The sequence below is a fragment of the Cricetulus griseus genome, assembly GCF_003668045.3.
Source record: "Cricetulus griseus strain 17A/GY chromosome 1 unlocalized genomic scaffold, alternate assembly CriGri-PICRH-1.0 chr1_0, whole genome shotgun sequence".
Taxonomy (NCBI): domain Eukaryota; kingdom Metazoa; phylum Chordata; class Mammalia; order Rodentia; family Cricetidae; genus Cricetulus; species Cricetulus griseus.
In genome coordinates this window covers 54731056-54742355 of record NW_023276806.1, presented here as the reverse complement: position 1 = coordinate 54742355, position 11300 = coordinate 54731056, and positions in this window count along the sequence as shown.

The window sequence follows — 11300 nt, the reverse complement described above, 5'->3', positions numbered from 1 at the left end:
TGCATAAAGCAGGGTGTGGTGACACATGCCTGTGCTCTCATCTCCCAGAAGATGGGAGTGGGCTTGGGGGTGAATCAGAAGTCAAAGTCATTCTTGGCTATGTAGCTGTGCAGTGAGTTTGAGGCCCTCCTGGGCTACACGAGACTCAGTCTCCAAAGAAACAAAAAACAAACATACAAAAAGCTAAGGTATATCAAAAAAAAAAAAAATCTTCAGACCTATAAAGTCTGAAAGAACTCATTTGACAAAAGCTTATTTCAATGTCTGAGAAATTAAGCTCATTAACCTTTTCTAGTGTAACATCTGATCTGTTCCCAATCCTATTGCATCCATGTGCTCATTTTAAACACTTGCATCCTTGAATTTTATTTGGATCTCTTCTGCATCACCCATGTTTCTCCTTAAAGTTTTGTAAATGTGGATTGTAGTTAAAATACTCACTTTAATGTTCTTGTCAGCTAGATTTAACATCCATCCCAATTCTATATCATTTTCAAATAATTAACCTATTCTTTTCACTTGGGTTCTCTTTTCCCACTCTTTGACTTGTTTTGTGGTTTTTAAAAAATTATTATTGAATGTTAAACTTTGAGAAGTTTATCTTGTATGTTGGATATATTTTGTATTTCTATAAATATTATTCAGCAGCATTGAGAGATGGCTCAGTGGTTAAGAGCAGTTGTTGCCCTTCCAGAGGTGATTCCTGGCACCCACACAGTGACTCACAGCCATCCATAGCTTCAGCTCCAGAGGATCTGATGCCCTTCTCACCTCCGTGGGCATCAGTCATACACAGGATTACATACACACATGCAGGCAGAACACACATACGCATAAAATAAAATAAAATAAAATAAAATAAAAATAACTCAGTTTAAAATGCTACACAAAAATTTAAATGTGTGTGTGTGTGTGTGTGTGTGTGTGTGTGTGTGTGTGTGTGTGTGTGTATGTAAGCTATTGTCTCTGATACCACTAAGATACTTAGAATTAGGACTTCTTTTCAAGTGTATGTATTAGTTACTTTTGTGTTACAATGACACAATATCAGGCAGAAGCGACTTAAGGGAGAAAGGAATGTTGGGCTTGCGATTTCAGAAGCTACAGTTCATGCTTTCTTGGTCCTATGCACCTGAGCAAAACATGCTGGCAGCGGATGTGGCAGAGGACAGCTGTTCACATCAGAGCAGACAGGAAGCAGAAAGCATGGCAGAATGGAAGACTCTGCTGCACCTTTCCCAGGCCCATTCCAAAGAGTGACCTACTTCTGCCTGGCAGATCCCACCTCCTGAAAGTTCCACAACCTCACAATAGTGTCACTGGCTAGGGAACAAGTATTCAAAATGCCTCTGGGGGTATTTTAGATTCAAGCCATATAATGAGTGGGAGGAAATAGAGCCATGGATTCCGCCTACACATGGCTTAGGAGAGTTTCTGTCCTAGTTCTCCTGGTTCTTAGCACCATCTCTGCAGCAGACAGTCTCTCATCGCTTTCCTGAGCTTGCTCTCTCCTGAGGCAGTGAGCCTGGGCAATCCTACATTTTACCATAGTTTCTTCCTGTCTTTCAGGGAACACTGTCCTCAGTTGCCTACTATTCAATATCATAAAAGACACCATCTTGCATATTTTGTACAACTTGTCAGCTCAGGGAGCAGGATAAATCTGCTCATTGTTAATTCATCTTTGTTAAAGCAGAAGCCCTAGACCATTTATATTTAATTTAATTATTTAAAAATTAATTAGATTATAAATTATATTTAATTTATTTTGTGGTTGGCTTCATGTCTTCCACATTGCTATTACTTTCTACTGGTTTTGTTCTTTTTCCTTCCTCCATTTGTATTATTTAGTTGTGATTAACTTTACTTATAATTGTTCTCTAACTATTCTTCTTAATTTTCTTCAGTGGTTGCCCTTAGGTTGACAACATACATGTCCATCTTGTTTGTGTATTGTACCAGTCATATATGGTATAGAAGCTTACAATAACATGCACATTATCTTCTTTTTTTCTGACATTTCAACTTAATTTTTTTTACAGGTTATAAAATGGACAGAGATTCTATTTGTCATCAGCTAATCAATTATCTCATGGTGCAATCCAGGATAAGTCTAATTAATATATATATATATATATATATATATATATATATAATATATATATATCCTTCCTTGGTTGCATTTAAATTCTAATTCAGTATCGCTCTTTTTTACCCAAAGGAATTTAACTTTTAATATTCCTTATAAAACAGTTCTGCCTCAAATTAATTTGTCCCAATTTTATTTATCTGAAGCACTGATTATTTTGCCTCCATTTCTTAGATGCACTTTTTCCCTGAGTACAGAAATTTAGATAGATGGTCTTTTCAACCCCTAATTACCATTCTGTTTCCTCCAGCTTGTATTGTGTCTGGTAATACTGTTGTGTTGCTGATCTTTGTCCATACACATTTCTGCCTTCTCTGGCTAGTTTCAAAGATACCTTCTTTTATTTCAGTATCAGCAATTTGGCAATCATGTATGTAGGTTTTTTTTTTAAGTATTTGTTCTGTTTGGGTTCTCAGTAACTCTTAGATCCATAGCTTCATGTCTTTCATCATTTAAATAAGATCTTAGAAAGATGTCTTCAAATATTTATTCCATTTTGACCTCTCTCTCTAGTCCCGTAGTTATATGTCTCTTAGACCACTTGATATTGTCCCATAGCTTTGAATACTTTGATCTTACACCAATTTTTCTTTTTGTATTTTAGTTTGAATCCTGTCTGTTGACTCAAACTCACTGTGGCTGATATTTTTTCTCAGCTGTGTTTTCTCTACTCAGAGCCCTACTGGAGAAAATGTCCATATTTGGTATCATGGTTATAATATTGATAAAATATTAGTATTTAATATTTCCCATCTCCATCAGTCCTTCATAGCTTCATATTTTACTTCCAGGCTTTATCAGGGTTATATAGTTACAGTAAAGTTTCTCTCTGATAGTTCAGATGTCTGAACAATGATCATGATTTCTATAATAGGTTGTTTACCCTTACAAAAAATTATTTTGCTCATTTTTTAAACCAAATACTGTATGGAAGAATGTCAGAGACTGGGATAAACAGCATTTATACATTATAATAAGATACTCAGATAAATACCAAGAACCAATAGAAACCTCAGATCCATGGCAAGCCAGCCCTTCAAGGCTCAGAAAATCTACTCAGGGAGAGGGAGTTCAGCTACTTGCACCCTGCTTTGCATCACAGCTGAGGAGCCCCCCAAGGACTTCAGGGTGGCCATCCCCCAACATTCCACTGTGTTTTATAATCTGGAATGTGGGTCAGAGCTTCAGTGCTGTGGAGCATCCTGTCCTGAGAGGAATGAGGGCAAAGCCCAGCTTCCTCCAGACAGCTTTTCTTCTTCTCAGAATGTCTAACCCTTGACACATCTTAACCTGGGAACTGAAGGAACTGAGTTAGTCCGGCATCTGGGGGCTTGGAAATACACACTTGGGAGTGGAACCATCTAATTTCCTGTCAGGTCAATAGCTATGAGGTGGGGACTGAGGCTGTCTAGTCAGTATCTGGCCTGGTTTGGGCTTCGTGTTCTAGTAGTGGGCTACCACTGGGGTGCCATTGAGTTTTTCTTGAGGTTCCTGCTTCCCACTCAATCCTCAGTCCTTACACCACAGGGCATTTCTCTCCTTGCGCCTTCCATATCAGCAGATTTTGATGCTCAGTGGTAGGGCTGCAGTAGGGCGGGGAGTGGTCTCTACTGTCCTGGAGTGGCCCCCATCTTACAGGAAGCATGGGTGGGGGGAGAGACTTTCTGAGCCTCCTTGGCTTTCTCATAGTGGTAGCTAAACTGCGTTTTGTGTCCGTCACTACCCTCAAATTGTTGGTCTTTCCCAGCCACAGTCTCTTCTCTCTATCAGTGGGTTTCTGGAGTCACGGTGGTGGCCTTGAGAGAGCACTTTCTACCTTCGAGAAAGAAGAGGGGGAGCTTTCTTCCTCTTTTGCAAGGAGCAAAAACCTAGGTGGTTCACTGTCTCTCCTGTAGTGGCTTACCGCTTTGCTCTGTGGCAGGAAGGGACTCAACGGCGTTAGCAGGCTTTGTACCCATCATCCATCAACATGCATCGCCTTCAATCCTCCTGTGCCCGTGTTACTGAATGAATGTGAAATGTTCCTTACAGACTCGTGTGTCTAAAGTCTTGGGCCACACCTGTGGCACTGTGTTTTGGAGCTTGTAGAACCTTTATGACCACCAGCTGGCTAACTTAAGGCTGGAGGCGAGAGGCTTGATAGGTGGGCACAACATCCAGCCTGAGCCAAAGCTGTGAGCAGCTCCCTCAAATCCCTGTCCCCGGCTGCTGCACTCCAGGGAGTTACTCATGTTTTAGCATGTTCCTCCTTTGCTGTTTGGTGGCCTTGCCTTTCTCTCCTACTCTGGGGGAAGAGAAACAGAATGTGTGGCCAGCCCTGCTTCTGAGGCCTAGTCCCTCTCTGGAATTTGGTTTATTTGGAAGCTTTGTGGCCTCAGCTTTTTCAGAGGCTCCATAAAATTTCATCTGGCTTTTCCTCACTGTTAGAATGGGAACAGCATTCTTTCTAGCCTCCCTCTCCCCAGGCTGCTGAATTCTCCATAGAGACATGAACTTCCCATTTCACATGTGAGGAACTAAGTTCTCGGAGGTTATGCTCCTCAGTGGTCAGGTGATAAAATCGGGGCTCCCAGTCATCAGGACCCCTGCCAGGTGCTGCTGGGATTGGGGAGGGAAAAAACAGAAATGGTTGCCTAGGGGTAGCAGGTGAGTCGAGAGTACTTGAGTGGTTACCACTCTGGGAGCATCAGTGCTGCTACCAACCACCATTCACGAGCCAAGCCTCCCTGGTGATTTTCTGGAGCACCCCAGATTAGGACTTGCCCATATACCCAGGAAGGAAGACTGTGAGAAAACATGTTGCAGCTTCCCACTGCATCAGAATTGAGGCTGACACCTCACTCTCAGCTGCTTGCTTTCCACTGTCTGCCCTATGCGTGGCCAGCACTTCCATCCCTGTTCCTCATGCACCACCCCCAGTGCACAAACCTAATCTATTAGGGATTTCTCTAACATGTAGAAACCTTCTGCAACCATCTTTGAGGTATTTTTTTCCAAATAGTGGCTCTCCACATGACTGCCCTCTCATACAGCTCTGCCTGCCTGAAGCTGAGCCTAGGGAGAAAGCACATGTGTGTGTCCATCCAAAAGTTAGCAACTGTGTGCATTAAGGGTGTGGAATGAAGGATGGGCTGTGGCATGGATTGGGTGCCCAGCAAAGGCAGGAGATGACTTAGAGGGTACTCATGGGGGAAGAGAGGTAGATACAGTAGGATTGAGATCTTCTGAAGGTGTTAGATCAGCCCCACATATATCACTACTAATGCTCAGGTAAACCCAAGTGTCTATCAGGAAGAGGAATTAGCCAGCAGGGTACTAATACCAGAACACACGGGGACACCACATTGCATAGTGTTTTCCCAGGCATCTTCTCATAGATGCCCTATGACCTGGGCCACACAAGACCAGGAACTGAACAGTTCCATGTCTTGTCTAGTCAGTCAGTCACCCAGTGAGTAATCAGCTGAGAAGAATTTGACCCCAGCTGCTCCAAGGACATATCCCATCCTTTTCATATTGCCCATGACCTGTGATGTGGTACTGGAGAGGAAGGCTGTTCCAGGCTAACTACAGGAAGGGAGCATGGTGAGGGGTGCCGTGCTGCAGGGTGAGCCAACAGAGGGTGAGGCACATATATGGTATGACTTGCTGGTTTGGTTTGGGGAAGGTCTATGAAATTTTTACTGTTACAGATTGAATATTACCATATTCTGTGCACCATATCATTTTAAAATGCAGATTTTTGAGACTATGGCTCTATAATAGAGCTTGATGTCAGGGATGATGATGCCTCTGGAAGTTCCTTTATTGTACAGGGTTGTTTTGGCTATCCTGGGTTTTTTGTTTTTCCATATAAAGTTGAGTATTGTTCTTTCAAGATCTGTGAGGAATTGTGCTGGAATTTTGATGGGAATTGCATTGAATCTGTAGATTGCTTTAGCAAGATTGCCATTTTTACTATGTTGATCCTACCTATCCAAGAGCATGGGAGATCTTTCCATTTTCTGGTATCTTCTTTCATTTCTTTCTTTAAAGACTCAAAGTTCTTACTAAACAGGTCTTTCATGTTTTTGGTTAGCTTTATCCCAAGATATTTTATGTTGTTGCTATTGTAAAGGGTGATGTTTCTTTGACTTCTTTCTAAGAACATTTATCATCTGTATATAGTAGGGCTACTGATTTTTTTTAGTTAATCTTGAATCCTGGCACTCTTCTGAAGGTGTTTATCAGCTGTAAGAGTTCCCTGGTAGAGTTTCTTGGGTCACTTATGTAAACTATCATATCATCTGCAAATAGTGAAAGTCTGAGTTCTTCCTTTCCAATTTGTATCCGTGTAGGCCTCTCTTACGAGGTGATATTTGAGTTGGAGTCTGAAGTAAGCAAGGGAGCAAGCATCATAGGTCCTAGGGGAAGCTGACTACCAAGGGAAGAACAAAAAGGAAGTTCTTGAGTTGACAGCCTACTAGGTAAGCTGAAGAATGGGAGTGGGGAATGAGGAGTGGAAGGAGGTGAAGGGGCGGAGCTGAGGGTCAGGAGAAGCTCTGCAGACAGTATGGCTTTAGGCAAGGTAAGGGTCGCAGCTTTGGCCTTGAGATGGGAGCCACAAGCACATGTAAGTGGCGATAGACCTGGTACTACCTTTGGCCTGGCTGCCACGTGGAGTATGCACTGCAGAGAGGGGCAGGTGTAACTCCATGGAGCTCATCGGGATGTATTTGTAAGATAAGGAAATGATGGCTCTGAGGTGAGAAGAAATCAGATGTAGCATGGAAGGGAGCTGGCTGATGCTTGGCGGGCTGAATGTGGTACATGAGAGGATGAGCAAGGAGGCAGACTCGCTGCTTACCAGAAAGACTGAGAGGAACAACTTTGGAGAATAGTGAGCTCAGTTAGTTTGAGATGTTAGGCTTGATGCCCAAGAGAAAGGCCAAGCAGACAGATAGATATGGGGGGGTGGGATATGCAGGCAGAAGTGGGGGGCTGGAAATAGAAATGGGCAGGTGAAATAGAGAAGACTTGTAGGACCATTCAGCCTTTCCTCCCATTTAGGATACGTTTAGTGAGGTACAGAGAAGGCTCTGGAAAAGAGCAGTGGGGCTGTGAATAGGCCCCATGTCTTCCTGATGATGCCTATGCTTTGAGCTTAATTTTCCACATAAGACAATGTGGTGTGACATGCTCTAGTTGCCTAACTAAACAGGGGCCCATGCAGATTAAGACACTCCAAAGAAGAGGCAGCATATCCACCTAGTGTTAACCAGTTGTCCTCCTGGGGAAGCAGAGGAAGATCCTGAGACTACAGAATGGTAGGTGAGGACAAAAGTAGAAGTGGGTGGGGCATGCTCTTCAGAGTAGCAGGGACAGGGGATGGGCTTCCCAGTGCTTCCTGGGCCATTCTGATAGTCCACTTCCCAGGTTGTTTCTGCAGGGGATTGGCTAGTACCTATGAACCTGTTTGCTTTTCAGCTCAAATCTCAAAGATCCAGCCTGAAGGGTTTCTTTTCTTTTCTTTTCTTTTCTTTTCTTTCTTGAGACAGGGTTTCTCTGTTGCTTTGGAGGCTGTCCTGGAATTTGCTTTGTAGACCAGGCTGGGCTCAAACTCACAGAGATCCGCCTGCCTCTGTCTCTGCTGGGATTAAAGTGTACAGGCTTGAAGGGTTTCTTAAGGCAACTGTATCCCTACATGGAAGTCAATCACACAGTAGCTGGAGCACTCAGCACAGGCTTCTGTCTGATTAAAGGGGGTCTTTCTTTGGTCAGGAACATTCATGTGTCAGCTTAACAGGACTATGGAATGTCCAGATAGCTGGTAAGATGAGGGCATTTCCAGGAGGAGTCAGCATTTGTATCAGCAGACTGAGCAAAGATTACTATCACCCAAGTGGTGCAACTATCTAACTGAGGGATCTAGTAAAATTTAAAAAATGATGAATGGCAAGACTCTCTTCTTTTGGACATTCATCTCCTCCCTTGGACATCAGATTTCTAGATTCTCAGGGTTTTGGACTCTAAGACATACACCCAGTCCTTCCCCATGTCTGCCCTCCCTGACTCCCTAGTCTTCTGTCCCAGTTCCCAGACACTGGTATTCAGAACCACACCAGCTTTCCTGCTTCTCCAGCTTGCAGGTGACACATTGAGGGACTTTGATGCTTTCAGGATCCAGTCCAGAACACAATAAACCTCCCCATGCACATCTATGTATATCCTGTTTGTTCTGTTTGTCCAGAGAACTCTGGGACATTCAATGGTCTAATGAGTTAGAAACTTCAAACAGCAAAAGAGAAATTAAACACTGCCATTGTCATTTAGAACTGTCCAAAGGGCACACTTATGGAACAAGTTGTAATTAAATAAAAACAAAACATATTAAATTAAATAAGAATATAAGTCACTGACACAGTAGAATGGGTGAGAAGTTCTGCAGTGTAGAGGCAATGTCTACCATAGAGTCCCCTCTCTAATGGAAGGCATGTCACCTCTGTGGGTTCAAGGAAAGGCTTAGATATAAGAGTCATCACATGCACAATAACTGTATTTTGACAAATAGATTGCAGGGCTTGGGAGGTGGCTCAGTAGGTAAGGTGCTTCTTGCATTAGTATGAGCTCTGAGTTTGATACCCAGCACTCAAAAAAAAAAAAAAAACCCAGAAGAAAAAGAAAATCCAGCACAATGCATGCTTTTCCCATCCCAGTAATCCCAGAACTTGAAGGCAGAGACAGGAAGATCCCTGGGTTTTCTGACCAACCAACTAAGCTGAACCAGTGACCTTCAGGCTCAGTGAGAGACTCCCTTAAAAGTAAGGAGGAGAGGATTGGGGAAGATGCCTGATACGTATCTGTCTTCTACATGCAGGCACATACATGTGTGCATTCTTCCCATGAACATATATATATATGTGTGTGTGTGTGTGTGTGTGTGTGTGTGTGTGTGTGTGTGTGTGTGTGTGTGAAACAAAAATTTTTAAAAGAAGCCTGTGTAGATTTTTAGCTACATCTATACTTTGAGGCTCACAGGATCTTGGATGTGATCTGGGGTTCTGCCTTGAACAAGTTCTCCAGGTGACTTTTTTTTGAATGATCATGGACAACAACTGAAGAAATACTGCGATGGGAGAGAAAGTCTCAGGTGAAGAGACTGAGGGTTAGGACAGAGTTTCAGTGTTAGGAGAGTTGTTTGGCAGACAGAGACTGAATACCAGTGTTGACGGCTCAGGAAAGTAGCAGAAGGATCAATTGCTAACTGAACCTGTGATAGGCTTCCTGTGATGACCAAATATTGGGCCCTTGTACACAAACCTCCAAAATGACAAGCAGAACATGGGAGAACTAAAAAGTGAAACCAACAGTATGGGTGACTCCATCTAGAAAAAGTACATAATTTACTGCTAAGCTTCATGGTATGACAACATAATTTGTGAGGTGTGTGTGTGTGTGTGTGTGTGTGTGTGTGTGTGTGTGTGTGTGTGTGTGTGTGCGCATGTGTGTGCAAGTTGTAACAATGGCTACCTGATTAGAAGCACTGTTTCTTGAAGATTCATGAATTTATCTGTGGTATCCTTTGTCTGAGTATAAAACAATTGTTTCACAACCACAAGATATGTGAAGGAGGCCTCATTTGTGGATATGGACATCCCACACAGAACCATTGCCTCTGTCTATGTCAACAGAGTGCTTTAGAAAAAGAGAATTACAGGCCAGACAAATGTGCATCATGTAGAGAGGATAAAGACACAACTGAAAACAACTGTGAGAGCTGGTACATGTCCAACCTATGTCTTGGACAGCCTCATTCCGCCAAAATGGTAATTTCCCCCCCTTGATTGGGAGAGTAATGGATCATTCTGGACAGGTATCCAAATAAGTGTAGAGGCATGACAAAAGGATGCATAATTCTTCCCTTTGGGCTGTGTTATGTGGGCTCTGTTACAAGTCTTGACCTCATTAAACCACCACTGCTGCCTGGCACAGACTTTGTTTGCTTTCCTGTTTTCATGATGTTTGAAATGAGTAAGAGACTCTGCTCTCCCATACTAGGTTGGTCTATTAATTTACAAAAGTTTGTAATTGCTGAGGATAATTTTACTTGTTAATCTGACACAATGGGAGTTTCAATGGCTGGGAGAGTCTGACATGTTAAATTTGTGATTGTAGTTTCATATGGTTCAAGAAAAGTAGTTAATTAAAAAGCAAGCAGATAAACATGGAAAGGGATTCATTTGGTAAACTTAAGTTAGCTTAACATTGATCAAAAACCCAATAGAATGATTTTTTAAATTATTTTCAGGATGAAAGATGGCTCAGCAGTTAAGATCATGCTTTGCTTCTGCAGAGGACCCAGGTTTGGTTCCAGAACCCACACTGGACAGCTTACAACTTACCTGTAACTACAGATTCAGGGGATCCAACGCCCTCTTCTGGCCTCACATGCACCTGCACTCACATGCACCGACCCATATACCATTCTCACATGCATACACACTAAGTTTTTAAAAGAAAATTCAAGCCCTTTACAATTCCTTTCAATTACTAGATTTATAAGTAGAATAAGATCATTTGTAGTTTGAACTTAATGGTTTAAGGAAGAGTACTTTTTAAAGTTAATATATAATATTAAATTTTTAAAAATGAATTATAATATACATTTCCCATGTACAAAAACATTCTTTCCTTGTTACAAAAAAAAAAAAAACAAAACAAAACTACAGCCACATTCTCATTAGCTCTGGCAGAACTTCTCTGGGTAGTTGACATTATTACTCATATTAATTTCTACCAATACTGAATCAAAAGAGACATGCCATTTTGTCCTAATGCATTTACAGGAATTTAGTGAGATAAGACATTTAAAATTTTTTGAATTTTCTGATTGTCTTGAGTTTTTTTGCTGAAGTTTCAAAACTGAAAGCAGTAGATGGAAAATTTGAACCCATTCTAAAGAGAGTCAGCACCCTTCTTGGGCTACAGAGAGAAAGCAGGGCTCAGGGAAGAAGGAGGGTGGTCTAACAAGGGAGCCAATAGAGTAGGAATGCCACTGCTCCTGTCCCCTGCATGGGGCAACCCCTTACTACCAAATCAGATATAAAGACTGCCAAGGATGACACATTTTTAAAAATGGTAGATATGCTTTACATGCAATGTAGGGAAACTG